Source organism: Pseudophryne corroboree, unplaced genomic scaffold, assembly GCF_028390025.1.
Source record: "Pseudophryne corroboree isolate aPseCor3 unplaced genomic scaffold, aPseCor3.hap2 scaffold_1073, whole genome shotgun sequence".
In the NCBI taxonomy this organism is placed as follows: Eukaryota; Metazoa; Chordata; class Amphibia; order Anura; family Myobatrachidae; genus Pseudophryne; species Pseudophryne corroboree.
The window spans coordinates 1-16,110 of record NW_026967700.1 but is presented as its reverse complement, the minus strand read 5'-3'; the positions used below and the strand labels follow the sequence as shown (position 1 = coordinate 16,110).

Here is a 16,110-nt window from a genome sequence, read left to right as displayed (position 1 = left end):
TGTCAACCTGTATTATTTCAGTAGACATTGAAATGAGGATGCATCTTGCTGCCTTTCCAATGAAGCAAGTTTAATTTAGTAATAGGTGAAAAACCATCCCTACAAAGGTGTTAATCAGAGACTTGGCTTTGTGGACACTTTTCAGAGAACAAATTTGTTAGCATAAAAATAAAGCCAGAAAATGAAGAGCTGTTTCATCACTCAATTGGATTTTTTTTGCCAGCATATTTCTTTTTCTCTGCAACCCACTGCTAAATTGTGCTTCCTAGCTGTTTTTATAAAATCAATGAATCAAATCTAACTCTGATTACATCAGAGAAGGCCAGGTACCCTACACCATAACAGGGGGTTTGAAATTTTGACTTGTCTACTTAAAGATCACCAAAATCTGATAACAAGGTCAATTACATCCCTGGGTGTGATTGAACCATCAACCTTTTGGTTAGTAGCCAGACACACTAACCGATTGCGCCACAGAGACACTTTGCAAAAAGTACGTACTGACAAAGTCTAAAGTTTTTCCTAGAAAAACTTTAAAAAGTCAATAATCTGGAGAGTTTTTGTAAGATGTTTCTTCCATCAACCAACGAAGAAACACATTGGTACTTTCCCATGATGAGTGAGTGCTTCAGGATCTCTTGCACTTACATGTGCAGCAGAGTACTGCAATGGAAGCATGCTGGGCCCATAACCCAGAGGTAGGCAGATTGAAACTATCCTTTGCTATATGCATTTTTTTTTGTTAATTTAAGTAATCAAAACTGGGATTGATATTTTTGCTCTTTTATTTTTACTTAAAGTACAATAACTTTTACCATTTTAATTTGTTTTAATAGTATATTGACAGTATAGTTTTCCTTAAAAAAATCCACTTAATTTTCTTTACCCTATTATTAAAAGGGTAATTGACAAAAACAAACTACATTGTCACCAGAAGAGCAATACAAAATGTACAAGTGATATATTAAAATCATCTTTCCAGCTTGAATTTCAATGATGCATTGCGGCAACAATTTTGTGAGAAACATCTTCACCCTTAAATAAAGATTTTCTTAATTCCTAAACTGTGTGCTAATTAGATATCACCTTGTTTTCACATTAAACAGACTTCTACATGAGAAAGCAGCAAGGATGCAGTGGCGTTAATGTTTCCTGGTGTCAACCTGTATTATTTCAGTAGACATTGAAATGAGGATGCATCTTGCTGCCTTTCCAATGAAGCAAGTTTAATTTAGTAATAGGTGAAAAACCATCCCTACAAAGGTGTTAATCAGAGACTTGGCTTTGTGGACACTTTTCAGAGAACAAATTTGTTAGCATAAAAATAAAGCCAGAAAATGAAGAGCTGTTTAATCACTCAATTGGATTTTTTTTGCCAGCATATTTCTTTTTCTCTGCAACCCACTGCTAAATTGTGCTTCCTAGCTGTTTTTATAAAATCACTGAATCAAATCTAACTCTGATTACATCAGAGAAGGCCAGGTACCCCTCACCAGAACAGGGGGATTTGAAATTTTGACTTGTCTACTTAAAGATCACCAAAATCTGATAACAAGGTCAATTACGTCCCTGGGTGGGATTGAACCCCCAACCTTTTGGTTAGTAGCTGGACACACTAACCGATTGCGCCACAGAGACACTTTGAAAAAAGTACATACTGACAAAGTCTAATAAGCATACATCTAGAACGTTTCCTAGAAAAACTTTAAAAAGTCAATAATCTGGAGAGTTTTTGTAAGATGTTTCTTCCATCAACCAATGAAGAAACACATTGGTACTTTCCCATGATGAGTGAGTGCTTCAGGATCTCTTGCACTTACATGTGCAGCAGAGTACTGCAATGGAAGCATACAGGGCCCATAACCCAGAGGTAGGCAGATTGAAACTATCCTTTGCTATATGCATTTTTTTTGTTAATTTAAGTAATCAAAACTGGGATTGATATTTTTGCTCTTTTATTTTTACTTAAAGTACAATAACTTTTACCATTTTAATTTGTTTTAATAGTATATTGACAGTATAGTTTTCTTTAAAAAATCCACTTAATTTTCTTTACCCTATTATTAAAAGGGTAATTGACAAAAACAAACTACATTGTCACCAGAAGAGCAATACAAAATGTACACGTGATATATTAAAATCATCTTTCCAGCTTGAATTTCAATGATGCATTGGGGCAACGATTTTGTGAGAAACATCTTCACCCTTAAATAAAGATTTTCTTAATTCCTTACCTGTGTGCTAATTAGATATCACCTTGTTTTCACATTAAACAGACTTCCACATGAGAAAGCAGCAAGGATGCAGTGGCGTTAATGTTTCCTGGTGTCAACCTGTATTATTTCAGTAGAAATTGAAATGAGGATGCATCTTGCTGCCTTTCCAATGAAGCAAGTTTAATTTAGTAATAGGTGAAAAACCATCCCTACAAAGGTGTTAATCAGAGACTTGGCTTTGTGGACACTTTTCAGAGAACAAATTTGTTAGCATAAAAATAAAGCCAGAAAATGAAGAGCTGTTTAATCACTCAATTGGATTTTTCTGCCAGCATATTTCTTTTTCTCTGCAACCCACTGCTAAATTGTGATTCCTAGCTGTTTTTATTAAATCACTGAATCAAATCTAACTCTGATTACATCAGAAAAGGCCAGGTACCCTACACCATAACAGGGGGTTTGAAATTTTGACTTGTCTACTTAAAGATCACCAAAATCTTATAACAAGGTCAATTACGTCCCTGGGTGGGATTGAACCACCAACCTTTTGGCTAGTAGCCGGACACACTAACCGATTGCGCCACAGAGACACTTCACAAAAAGTACATACTGACAAAGGCTAATAAGCATACATCTAGAACGTTTCCCAGAAAAACTTTAAAAAGTCAATAATCTGGAGAGTTTTTGTAAAATGTTTCTTCCATCAACCAACAAAGAAACACATTGGTACTTTCCCATGATGAGTGAGTGCTTCAGGATCTCTTGCACTTACATGTGCAGCAGAGTACTGCAATGGAAGCATACAGGGCCCATAACCCAGAGGTAGGCAGATTAAACTATCCTTTGCTATATGCATTTTTTTTGTTAATTTAAGTAATCAAAACTGGGATTGATATTTTTGCTCTTTTATTTTTACTTGAAGTACAATAATTTTTACCATTTTAATTTGTTTAAATCCACTTAATTTTCTTTACCCTATTATTAAAAGGGTAATTGACAAAAACAAACTACATTGTCACCAGAAGAGCAATACAAAATGTACACGTGATATATTAAAATCATCTTTCCAGCTTGAATTTCAATGATGCATTGGGGCAACGATTTTGTGAGAAACATCTTCACCCTTAAATAAAGATTTTCTTAATTCCTTACCTGTGTGCTAATTAGATATCACCTTGTTTTCACATTAAACAGACTTCCACATGAGAAAGCAGCAAGGATGCAGTGGCGTTAATGTTTCCTGGTGTCAACCTGTATTATTTCAGTAGAAATTGAAATGAAGATGCATCTTGCTGCCTTTCCAATGAAGCAAGTTTAATTTAGTAATAGGTGAAAAACCATCCCTACAAAGGTGTTAATCAGAGACTTGGCTTTGTGGACACTTTTCAGAGAACAAATTTGTTAGCATAAAAATAAAGCCAGAAAATGAAGAGCTGTTTAATCACTCAATTGGATTTTTCTGCCAGCATATTTCTTTTTCTCTGCAAACCACTGCTAAATTGTGCTTCCTATCTGTTTTTATAAAATCACTGAATCAAATCTAACTCTGATTACATCAGAGAAGGCCAGGTACCCTACACCATAACAGGGGGTTTGAAATTTTGACTTGTCTACTTAAAGATCACCAAAATCTGATAACAAGGTCAATTACGTCCCTGGGTGGGATTAAGCCACCAACCTTTTGGTTAGTAGCCAGACACACTAACCGATTGCGCCACAGAGACACTTTGTAAAAAGTACATACTGACAAAGGCTAATAAGCATACATCTAGAACGTTTCCTAGAAAAACTTTAAAAAGTCAATAATCTGGAGAGTTTTTGTAAGATGTTTCTTCCATCAACCAACGAAGAAACACATTGGTACTTTCCCATGATGAGTGAGTGCTTCAGGATCTCTTGCACTTACATGTGCAGCAGAGTACTGCAATGGAAGCATGCTGGGCCCATAACCCAGAGGTAGGCAGATTGAAACTATCCTTTGCTATATGCATTTTTTTTTTGTTAATTTAAGTAATCAAAACTGGGATTGATATTTTTGCTCTTTTATTTTTACTTAAAGTACAAAAACTTTTACCATTTTAATTTGTTTTAATAGTATATTGACAGTATAGTTTTCTTTAAAAAATCCACTTAATTTTCTTTACCCTATTATTAAAACGGTAATTGACAAAAACAAACTACATTGTCACCAGAAGAGCAATACAAAATGTACAAGTGATATATTAAAATCATCTTTCCAGCTTGAATTTCAATGATGCATTGGGGCAACGATTTTGTGAGAAACATCTTCACCCTTAAATAAAGATTTTCTTAATTCCTTACCTGTGTGCTTATTAGATATCACCTTGTTTTCACATTAAACAGACTTCTACATGAGAAAGCAGCAAGGATGCAGTGGTGTTAATGATTCCTGGTGTCAACCTGTATTATTTCAGTAGACATTGAAATGAGGATGCATCTTGCTGCCTTTCCAATGAAGCAAGTTTAATTTAGTAATAGGTGAAAAACCATCCCTACAAAGGTGTTAATCAGAGACTTGGCTTTGTGGACACTTTTCAGAGAACAAATTTGTTAGTATAAAAATAAAGCCAGAAAATGAAGAGCTGTTTAATCACTCAATTGGATTTTTTTTTGCCAGCAAATTTCTTTTTCTCTGCAACCCACTGCTAAATTGTGCTTCCTAGCTGTTTTTATAAAATCACTGAATCAAATCTAACTCTGATTACATCAGAGAAGGCCAGGTACCCTACACCAGAACAGGGGTTTTGAAATTTTGACTTGTCTACTTAAAGATCACCAAAATCTGATAACAAGGTCAATTACGTCCCTGGGTGGGATTGAACCACCAACCTTTTGGTTAGTAGCCGGACACACTAACCGATTGCGCCACAGAGACACTTTGCAAAAAGTACATACTGACAAAGTCTAATAAGCATATATCTAGAACGTTTCCTAGAAAAACTTTAAAAAGTCAATAATCTGGAGAGTTTTTGTAAGATGTTTCTTCCATTAACCAATGAAGAAACACATTGGTACTTTCCCATGATGAGTGAGTGCTTCAGGATCTCTTGCACTTACATGTGCAGCAGAGTACTGCAATGGAAGCATGCTGGGCCCATTACCCAGAGGTAGGCAGATTGAAACTATCCTCTGCTATATGCATTTTTTTTGTTAATTAAAGTAATCCAAAACTGGGATTGATATGTTAGCTCTTTTATGTTTACTTAAAGTACAATAACTTTTACCATTTTAATTTGTTTTAATAGTATATTGACAGTATTGTTTTCTTTCAAAAATCCACTTAATTTTTTTTACCCTATTATTAAAATGGTAATTGACAAAAACAAACTACATTGTCACCAGAAGAGCAATACAAAATGTACAAGTGATATATTAAAATCATCTTTCCAGCTTGAATTTCAATGATGCATTGGGGCAACGATTTTGTGAGAAACATCTTCACCCTTAAATAAAGATTTTCTTAATTCCTTACCTGTGTGCTAATTAGATATCACCTTGTTTTCACATTAAACAGACTTCCACATGAGAAAGCAGCAAGGATACAGTGGTGTTAATGTTTCCTGGTGTCAACCTGTATTATTTCAGTAGACATTGAAATGAGGATGCATCTTGCTGCCTTTCCAATGAAGCAAGTTTAATTTAGTAATAGGTGAAAAACCATCCCTACAAAGGTGTTAATCAGGACTTGGCTTTATGGACACTTTTCAGAGAACAAATTTGTTAGCATAAAAATAAAGCCAGAAAATGAAGAGCTGTTTAATCACTCAATTGGATTTTTTTTGCCAGCATATTTCTTTTTCTCTGCAACCCACTGCTAAATTGTGCTTCCTAGCTGTTTTTATAAAATCACTGAATCAAATCTAACTCTGATTACATCAGAGAAGGCCAGGTACCCTACACCATAACAGGGGGTTTGAAATTTTGACTTGTCTACTTAAAGATCACCAAAATCTGATAACAAGGTCAATTACATCCCTGGGTGGGATTGAACCACCAACCTTTTGGTTAGTAGCCAAACACACTAACTGATTGCACCACAGAGACACTTTGCAAAAATGCATACTGACAAAGGCTAATAAGCATTCATCTAGAACGTTTCCTAGAAAAACTTTAAAAAGTCAATAATCTGGAGAGTTTTTGTAAGATGTTTCTTAGATCAACCAACGAAGAAACACATTGGTACTTTCCCATGATGAGTGAGTGCTTCAGGATCTCTTGCACTTACATGTGCAGCAGAGTACTGCAATGGAAGCATGCTGGGCTTATAACCCAGAGGTAGGCATTTTGAAACTATCCTCTGCTATATGCATTTTTTTTAATTAAAGTAATCCAAAACTGGGATTGATATTTTAGCTCTTTTATTTTTACTTAAAGTACAATAACTTTTACCATCTTAATTTGTTTTAATAGTATATTGACAGTATTGTTTTCTTTCAAAAATCCACTTAATTTTCTTTACCCTATTATTAAAATGGTAATTGACAAAAACAAACTACATTGTCACCAGAAGAGCAATACAAAATGTACAAGTGATATATTAAAATCATCTTTCCAGCTTGAATTTCAATGATGCATTGGGGCAACGATTTTGTGAGAAACATTTTCACCCTTAAATAAAGATTTTCTTAATTCCTTACCTGTGTGCTAATTAGATATCACCTTGTTTTCACATTAAACAGACTTCCACATGAGAAAGCAGCAAGGATGCAGTGGCGTTAATGTTTCCTGGTGTCAACCTGTATTATTTCAGTAGACATTGAAATGAGGATGCATCTTGCTGCCTTTCCAATGAAGCAAGTTTAATTTAGTAATAGGTGAAAAACCATCCTTACAAAGGTGTTAATCAGAGACTTGGCTTTGTGGACACTTTTCAGAGAACAAATTTGTTAGCATAAAAATAAAGCCAGAAAATTAAGAGCTGTTTAATCACTCAATTTGATTTTTTTTGCCAGCATATTTCTTTTTCTCTGCAACCCACTGCTAAATTGTGCTTCCTAGCTGTTTTTATAAAATCACTGATTCAAATCTAACTCTGATTACATCAGAGAAGGCCAGGTACCCTACACCATAACAGGGGGTTTGAAATTTTGACTTGTCTACTTAAAGATCACCAAAATCTGATAACAAGGTCAATTACGTCCCTGGGTGGGATTGAACCACCAACCTTTTAGCTAATAGCCGTGCACACTAACTGATTGCGCCACAGAGACACTTTGCAAAAGTCCATCCTGACAAAGGCTAATAAGCATTCATCTAAAACGTTTCCTAGAAAAACTTTAAAAAGTCAATAATCTGGAGAGTTTTTGTAAGATGTTTCTTCCAACAACCAACGAAGAAACACATTGGTACTTTCCCATGATGAGTGAGTGCTTCAGGATCTCTTGCACTTACATGTGCAGCAGAGTACTGCAATGGAAGCATGCTGGGCCCATAACCCAGAGGTAGGCAGATTGAAACTATCCTCTGCTATATGCATTTTTTTTTAATTAAAGTAATCCAAAACTGGGATTGATATTTTAGCTCTTTTATTTTTACTTAAAGTACAATAACTTTTACCATCTTAATTTGTTTTAATAGTATATTGACAGTATTGTTTTCTTTCAAAAATCCACTTAATTTTCTTTACCCTATTATTAAAATGGTAATTGACAAAAACAAACTACATTGTCACCAGAAGAGCAATACAAAATGTACAAGTGATATATTAAAATCATCTTTCCAGCTTGAATTTCAATGATGCATTGGGGCAACAATTTTGTGAGAAACATCTTCACCATTAAATAAAGATTTTCTTAATTCCTTACCTGTGTGCCACTTAGATATCACCTTGTTTTCACATTAAACAGACTTCCACATGAGAAAGCAGGAAGGATGCATTGGCGTTAATGTTTCCTGGTGTCAACCCGTATTATTTCAGTAGACATTGAAATGAGGATGCATCTTGCTGCCTTTCCAATGAAGCAAGTTTAATTTAGTAATAGGTGAAAAACCATCCCTACAAAGGTGTTCATCAGAGACTTGGCTTTGTGGACACTTTTCAGAGAACAAATTTGTTAGCATTAAAATAAAGCCAGAAAATGAAGAGCTGTTCAATCACTCAATTGGATTTTTCTGCCAGCATATTTTTTTTTTCTCTGCAACCCACTGCTAAATTGTGCTTCCTAGCTGTTTTTTATAAAATCACTTAATCAAAACTAACTCTGGTTACATCAGAGAAGGCCAGGTACCCTACATCATAAGAGGGGGTTTGAAATTTTGACTTGTCTACTTAAAGATCACCAAAACCTGACCACAAGGTCAATTACATCCCTGGGTGGGATTGAACCACCAACCTTTTGGTTAGTAGCCAAACACACTAACTGATTGCACCACAGAGACACTTTGCAAAAATGCATACTGACAAAGGCTAATAAGCATTCATCTAGAACGTTTCCTAGAAAAACTTTAAAAAGTCAATAATCTGGAGAGTTTTTGTAAGATGTTTCTTAGATCAACCAACGAAGAAACACATTGGTACTTTCCCATGATGAGTGAGTGCTTCAGGATCTCTTGCACTAACATGTACAGCAGAGTACTGCAATGGAAGAATGCTGGGCTTATAACCCAGAGGTAGGCAGATTGAAACTATCCTCTGCTATATGCATTTTTTTTAATTAAAGTAATCCAAAACTGGGATTGATATTTTAGCTCTTTTATTTTTACTTAAAGTACAATAACTTTTACCATCTTAATTTGTTTTAATAGTATATTGACAGTATTGTTTTCTTTCAAAAATCCACTTCATTTTCTTTACCCTATTATTAAAATGGTAATTGACAAAAACAAACTACATTGTCACCAGAAGAGCAATACAAAATGTACAAGTGATATATTAAAATCATCTTTCCAGCTTGAATTTCAATGATGCATTGGGGCAACGATTTTGTGAGAAACATTTTCACCCTTAAATAAAGATTTTCTTAATTCCTTACCTGTGTGCTAATTAGATATCACCTTGTTTTCACATTAAACAGACTTCCACATGAGAAAGCAGCAAGGATGCAGTGGCGTTAATGTTTCCTGGTGTCAACCTGTATTATTTCAGTAGACATTGAAATGAGGATGCATCTTGCTGCCTTTCCAATGAAGCGTTTAATTTAGTAATAGGTGAAAAACCATCCCTACAAAGGTGTTAATCAGAGACTTGGCTTTGTGGACACTTTTCAGAGAACAAATTTGTTAGCATAAAAATAAAGCCAGAAAATGAAGAGCTGTTTAATCACTCAATTGGATTTTTTTTGCCAGCATATTTCTTTTTCTCTGCAACCCACTGCTAAATTGTGCTTCCTAGCTGTTTTTATTAAATCACTGAATCAAATCTAACTCTGATTACATCAGAAAAGGCCAGGTACCCTACACCATAACAGGGGGTTTGAAATTTTGACTTGTCTACTTAAAGATCACCAAAATCTGATAACAAAGTCAATTATGTCCCTGGGTGGGATTGAACCACCAACCTTTTGGTTAGTAGCTGGACACACTAACCGATTGCGCCACAGAGACACTTCACGAAAAGTACATACTGACAAAGGCTAATAAGCATACATCTAGAACGTTTCCTAGAAAAACTTTAAAAAGTCAATAATCTGGAGAGTTTTTGTAAAATGTTTCTTCCATCAACCAACGAAGAAACACATTGGTACTTTCCCATGATGAGTGAGTGCTTCAGGATCTCTTGCACTTACATGTGCAGCAGAGTACTGCAATGGAAGCATACAGGGCCCATAACCCAGCGGTAGGCAGATTGAAACTATCCTTTGCTATATGCATTTTTTTTGTTAATTTAAGTAATCAAAACTGGGATTGATATTTTTGCTCTTTTATTTTTACTTGAAGTACAATAATTTTTACCATTTTAATTTGTTTAAATCCACTTAATTTTCTTTACCCTATTATTAAAAGGGTAATTGACAAAAACAAACTACATTGTCACCAGAAGAGCAATACAAAATGTACACGTGATATATTAAAATCATCTTTCCAGCTTGAATTTCAATGATGCATTGGGGCAACGATTTTGTGAGAAACATCTTCACCCTTAAATAAAGATTTTCTTAATTCCTTACCTGTGTGCTAATTAGATATCACCTTGTTTTCACATTAAACAGACTTCCACATGAGAAAGCAGCAAGGATGCAGTGGCGTTAATGTTTCCTGGTGTCAACCTGTATTATTTCAGTAGAAATTGAAATGAGGATGCATCTTGCTGCCTTTCCAATGAAGCAAGTTTAATTTAGTAATAGGTGAAAAACCATCCCTACAAAAGTGTTAATCAGAGACTTGGCTTTGTGGACACTTTTCAGAGAACAAATTTGTTAGCATAAAAATAAAGCCAGAAAATGAAGAGCTGTTTAATCACTCAATTGGATTTTTCTGCCAGCATATTTCTTTTTCTCTGCAACCCACTGCTAAATTGTGATTCCTAGCTGTTTTTATTAAATCACTGAATCAAATCTAACTCTGATTACATCAGAAAAGGCCAGGTACCCTACACCATAACAGGGGGTTTGAAATTTTGACTTGTCTACTTAAAGATCACCAAAATCTGATAACAAGGTCAATTACGTCCCTGGGTGGGATTGAACCACCAACCTTTTGGCTAGTAGCCGGACACACTAACCGATTGCGCCACAGAGACACTTCACAAAAAGTACATACTGACAAAGGCTAATAAGCATACATCTAGAACGTTTCCTAGAAAAACTTTAAAAAGTCAATAATCTGGAGAGTTTTTGTAAAATGTTTCTTCCATCAACCAACAAAGAAACACATTGGTACTTTCCCATGATGAGTGAGTGCTTCAGGATCTCTTGCACTTACATGTGCAGCAGAGTACTGCAATGGAAGCATATAGGGCCCATAACCCAGAGGTAGGCAGATTGAAACTATCCTTTGCTATATGCATTTTTTTTGTTAATTTAAGTAATCAAAACTGGGATTGATATTTTTGCTCTTTTATTTTTACTTGAAGTACAATAATTTTTACCATTTTAATTTGTTTAAATCCACTTAATTTTCTTTACCCTATTATTAAAAGGGTAATTGACAAAAACAAACTACATTGTCACCAGAAGAGCAATACAAAATGTACACGTGATATATTAAAATCATCTTTCCAGCTTGAATTTCAATGATGCATTGGGGCAACGATTTTGTGAGAAACATCTTCACCCTTAAATAAAGATTTTCTTAATTCCTTACCTGTGTGCTAATTAGATATCACCTTGTTTTCACATTAAACAGACTTCCACATGAGAAAGCAGCAAGGATGCAGTGGCGTTAATGTTTCCTGGTGTCAACCTGTATTATTTCAGTAGAAATTGAAATGAAGATGCATCTTGCTGCCTTTCCAATGAAGCAAGTTTAATTTAGTAATAGGTGAAAAACCATCCCTACAAAGGTGTTAATCAGAGACTTGGCTTTGTGGACACTTTTCAGAGAACAAATTTGTTAGCATAAAAATAAAGCCAGAAAATGAAGAGCTGTTTAATCACTCAATTGGATTTTTCTGCCAGCATATTTCTTTTTCTCTGCAAACCACTGCTAAATTGTGCTTCCTATCTGTTTTTATAAAATCACTGAATCAAATCTAACTCTGATTACATCAGAGAAGGCCAGGTACCCTACACCATAACAGGGGGTTTGAAATTTTGACTTGTCTACTTAAAGATCACCAAAATCTGATAACAAGGTCAATTACGTCCCTGGGTGGGATTAAGCCACCAACCTTTTGGTTAGTAGCCAGACACACTAACCGATTGCGCCACAGAGACACTTTGTAAAAAGTACATACTGACAAAGGCTAATAAGCATACATCTAGAACGTTTCCTAGAAAAACTTTAAAAAGTCAATAATCTGGAGAGTTTTTGTAAGATGTTTCTTCCATCAACCAACGAAGAAACACATTGGTACTTTCCCATGATGAGTGAGTGCTTCAGGATCTCTTGCACTTACATGTGCAGCAGAGTACTGCAATGGAAGCATGCTGGGCCCATAACCCAGAGGTAGGCAGATTGAAACTATCCTTTGCTATATGCATTTTTTTTTTGTTAATTTAAGTAATCAAAACTGGGATTGATATTTTTGCTCTTTTATTTTTACTTAAAGTACAAAAACTTTTACCATTTTAATTTGTTTTAATAGTATATTGACAGTATAGTTTTCTTTAAAAAATCCACCTAATTTTCTTTACCCTATTATTAAAATGGTAATTGACAAAAACAAACTACATTGTCACCAGAAGAGCAATACAAAATGTACAAGTGATATATTAAAATCATCTTTCCAGCTTGAATTTCAATGATGCATTGGGGCAACGATTTTGTGAGAAACATCTTCACCCTTAAATAAAGATTTTCTTAATTCCTTACCTGTGTGCTTACTAGATATCACCTTGTTTTCACATTAAACAGACTTCTACATGAGAAAGCAGCAAGGATGCAGTGGTGTTAATGTTTCCTGGTGTCAACCTGTATTATTTCAGTAGACACTGAAATGAGGATGCATCTTGCTGCCTTTCCAATGAAGCAAGTTTAATTTAGTAATAGGTGAAAAACCATCCCTACAAAGGTGTTAATCAGAGACTTGGCTTTGTGGACACTTTTCAGAGAACAAATTTGTTAGTATAAAAATAAAGCCAGAAAATGAAGAGCTGTTTAATCACTCAATTGGATTTTTTTTTGCCAGCATATTTCTTTTTCTCTGCAACCCACTGCTAAATTGTGCTTCCTAGCTGTTTTTATAAAATCACTGAATCAAATCTAACTCTGATTACATCAGAGAAGGCCAGGTACCCTACACCAGAACAGGGGGTTTGAAATTTTGACTTGTCTACTTAAAGATCACCAAAATCTGATAACAAGGTCAATTATGTCCCTGGGTGGGATTGAACCACCAACCTTTTGGTTAATAGCCGTGCACACTAACTGATTGCGCCACAGAGACACTTTGCAAAAGTCCATACTGACAAAGGCTAATAAGCATTCATCTAAAACGTTTCCTAGAAAAACTTTAAAAAGTCAATAATCTGGAGAGTTTTTGTAAGATGTTTCTTCCATCAACCAACGAAGAAACACATTGGTACTTTCCCATGATGAGTGAGTGCTTCAGGATCTCTTGCACTTACATGTGCAGCAGAGTACAGCAATGGAAGCATGCTGGGCCCATAACCCAGCGATAGGCAGATTGAAACTATCCTCTGCTAGTTGCATTTTTTTTTGTTAATTTAAGTAATCAAAACTGGGATTGATATGTTAGCTCTTTTATGTTTACTTAAAGTACAATAACTTTTACCATTTTAATTTGTTTTAATAGTATATTGACAGTATTGTTTTCTTTCAAAAATCCACTTAATTTTCTTTACCCTATTATTAAAATGGTAATTGACAAAAACAAACTACATTGTCACCAGAAGAGCAATACAAAATGTACAAGTGATATATTAAAATCATCTTTCCAGCTTGAATTTCAATGATGCATTGGGGCAACGATTTTGTGAGAAACATCTTCACCCTTAAATAAAGATTTTCTTAATTCCTTACCTGTGTGCTAATTAGATATCACCTTGTTTTCACATTAAACAGACTTCCACATGAGAAAGCAGCAAGGATACAGTGGTGTTAATGTTTCCTGGTGTCAACCTGTATTATTTCAGTAGACATTGAAATGAGGATGCATCTTGCTGCCTTTCCAATGAAGCAAGTTTAATTTAGTAATAGGTGAAAAACCATCCCTACAAAGGTGTTAATCAGAGACTTGGCTTTGTGGACACTTTTCAGAGAACAAATTTGTTAGCATAAAAATAAAGCCAGAAAATGAAGAGCTGTTTAATCACTCAATTGGATTTTTTTTGCCAGCATATTTCTTTTTCTCTGCAACCCACTGCTAAATTGTGCTTCCTAGCTGTTTTTATAAAATCACTGAATCAAATCTAACTCTGATTACATCAGAGAAGGCCAGGTACCCTACACCATAACAGGGGGTTTGAAATTTTGACTTGTCTACTTAAAGATCACCAAAATCTGATAACAAGGTCAATTACGTCTCTGGGTGGGATTGAACCACCAACCTTTTGGTTAGTAGCCGGACACACTAACCGATTGCGCCACAGAGACACTTTGCAAAAAGTACATACTGACAAAGTCTAATAAGCATATATCTAGAACGTTTCCTAGAAAAACTTTAAAAAGTCAATAATCTGGAGAGTTTTTGTAAGATGTTTCTTCCATTAACCAATGAAGAAACACATTGGTACTTTCCCATGATGAGTGAGTGCTTCAGGATCTCTTGCACTTACATGTGCAGCAGAGTACTGCAATGGAAGCATGCTGGGCCCATTACCCAGAGGTTGGCAGATTGAAACTATCCTCTGCTATATGCATTTTTTTTGTTAATTAAAGTAATCCAAAACTGGGATTGATATGTTAGCTCTTTTATGTTTACTTAAAGTACAATAACTTTTACCATTTTAATTTGTTTTAATAGTATATTGACAGTATTGTTTTCTTTCAAAAATCCACTTAATTTTTTTTACCCTATTATTAAAATGGTAATTGACAAAAACAAACTACATTGTCACCAGAAGAGCAATACAAAATGTACAAGTGATATATTAAAATCATCTTTCCAGCTTGAATTTCAATGATGCATTGGGGCAACGATTTTGTGAGAAACATCTTCACCCTTAAATAAAGATTTTCTTAATTCCTTACCTGTGTGCTAATTAGATATCACCTTGTTTTCACATTAAACAGACTTCCACATGAGAAAGCAGCAAGGATACAGTGGTGTTAATGTTTCCTGGTGTCAACCTGTATTATTTCAGTAGACATTGAAATGAGGATGCATCTTGCTGCCTTTCCAATGAAGCAAGTTTAATTTAGTAATAGGTGAAAAACCATCCCTACAAAGGTGTTAATCAGGACTTGGCTTTATGGACACTTTTCAGAGAACAAATTTGTTAGCATAAAAATAAAGCCAGAAAATGAAGAGCTGTTTAATCACTCAATTGGATTTTTTTTGCCAGCATATTTCTTTTTCTCTGCAACCCACTGCTAAATTGTGCTTCCTAGCTGTTTTTATAAAATCACTGAATCAAATCTAACTCTGATTACATCAGAGAAGGCCAGGTACCCTACACCATAACAGGGGGTTTGAAATTTTGACTTGTCTACTTAAAGATCACCAAAATCTGATAACAAGGTCAATTACATCCCTGGGTGGGATTGAACCACCAACCTTTTGGTTAGTAGCCAAACACACTAACTGATTGCACCACAGAGACACTTTGCAAAAATGCTTACTGACAAAGGCTAATAAGCATTCATCTAGAACGTTTCCTAGAAAAACTTTAAAAAGTCAATAATCTGGAGAGTTTTTGTAAGATGTTTCTTAGATCAACCAACGAAGAAACACATTGGTACTTTCCCATGATGAGTGAGTGCTTCAGGATCTCTTGCACTTACATGTGCAGCAGAGTACTGCAATGGAAGCATGCTGGGCTTATAACCCAGAGGTAGGCATTTTGAAACTATCCTCTGCTATATGCATTTTTTTTAATTAAAGTAATCCAAAACTGGGATTGATATTTTAGCTCTTTTATTTTTACTTAAAGTACAATAACTTTTACCATCTTAATTTGTTTTAATAGTATATTGACAGTATTGTTTTCTTTCAAAAATCCACTTAATTTTCTTTACCCTATTATTAAAATGGTAATTGACAAAAACAAACTACATTGTCACCAGAAGAGCAATACAAAATGTACAAGTGATATATTAAAATCATCTTTCCAGCTTGAATTTCAATGATGCATTGGGGCAACGATTTTGTGAG

The 16,110-nt window shown here is 34.9% G+C and overlaps 1 non-coding gene across 1 annotated transcript; it reads right to left on the bottom strand.

Moving 5' to 3' along the window:
- Window positions 1-14,316: 14,316 nt before the first annotated feature.
- On the bottom strand, window positions 14,317-14,390 carry TRNAS-ACU (transfer RNA serine (anticodon ACU)). Its single transcript has one exon. It is a non-coding gene; the product is annotated as a tRNA-Ser (tRNA).
- Window positions 14,391-16,110: the final 1,720 nt, after the last annotated feature.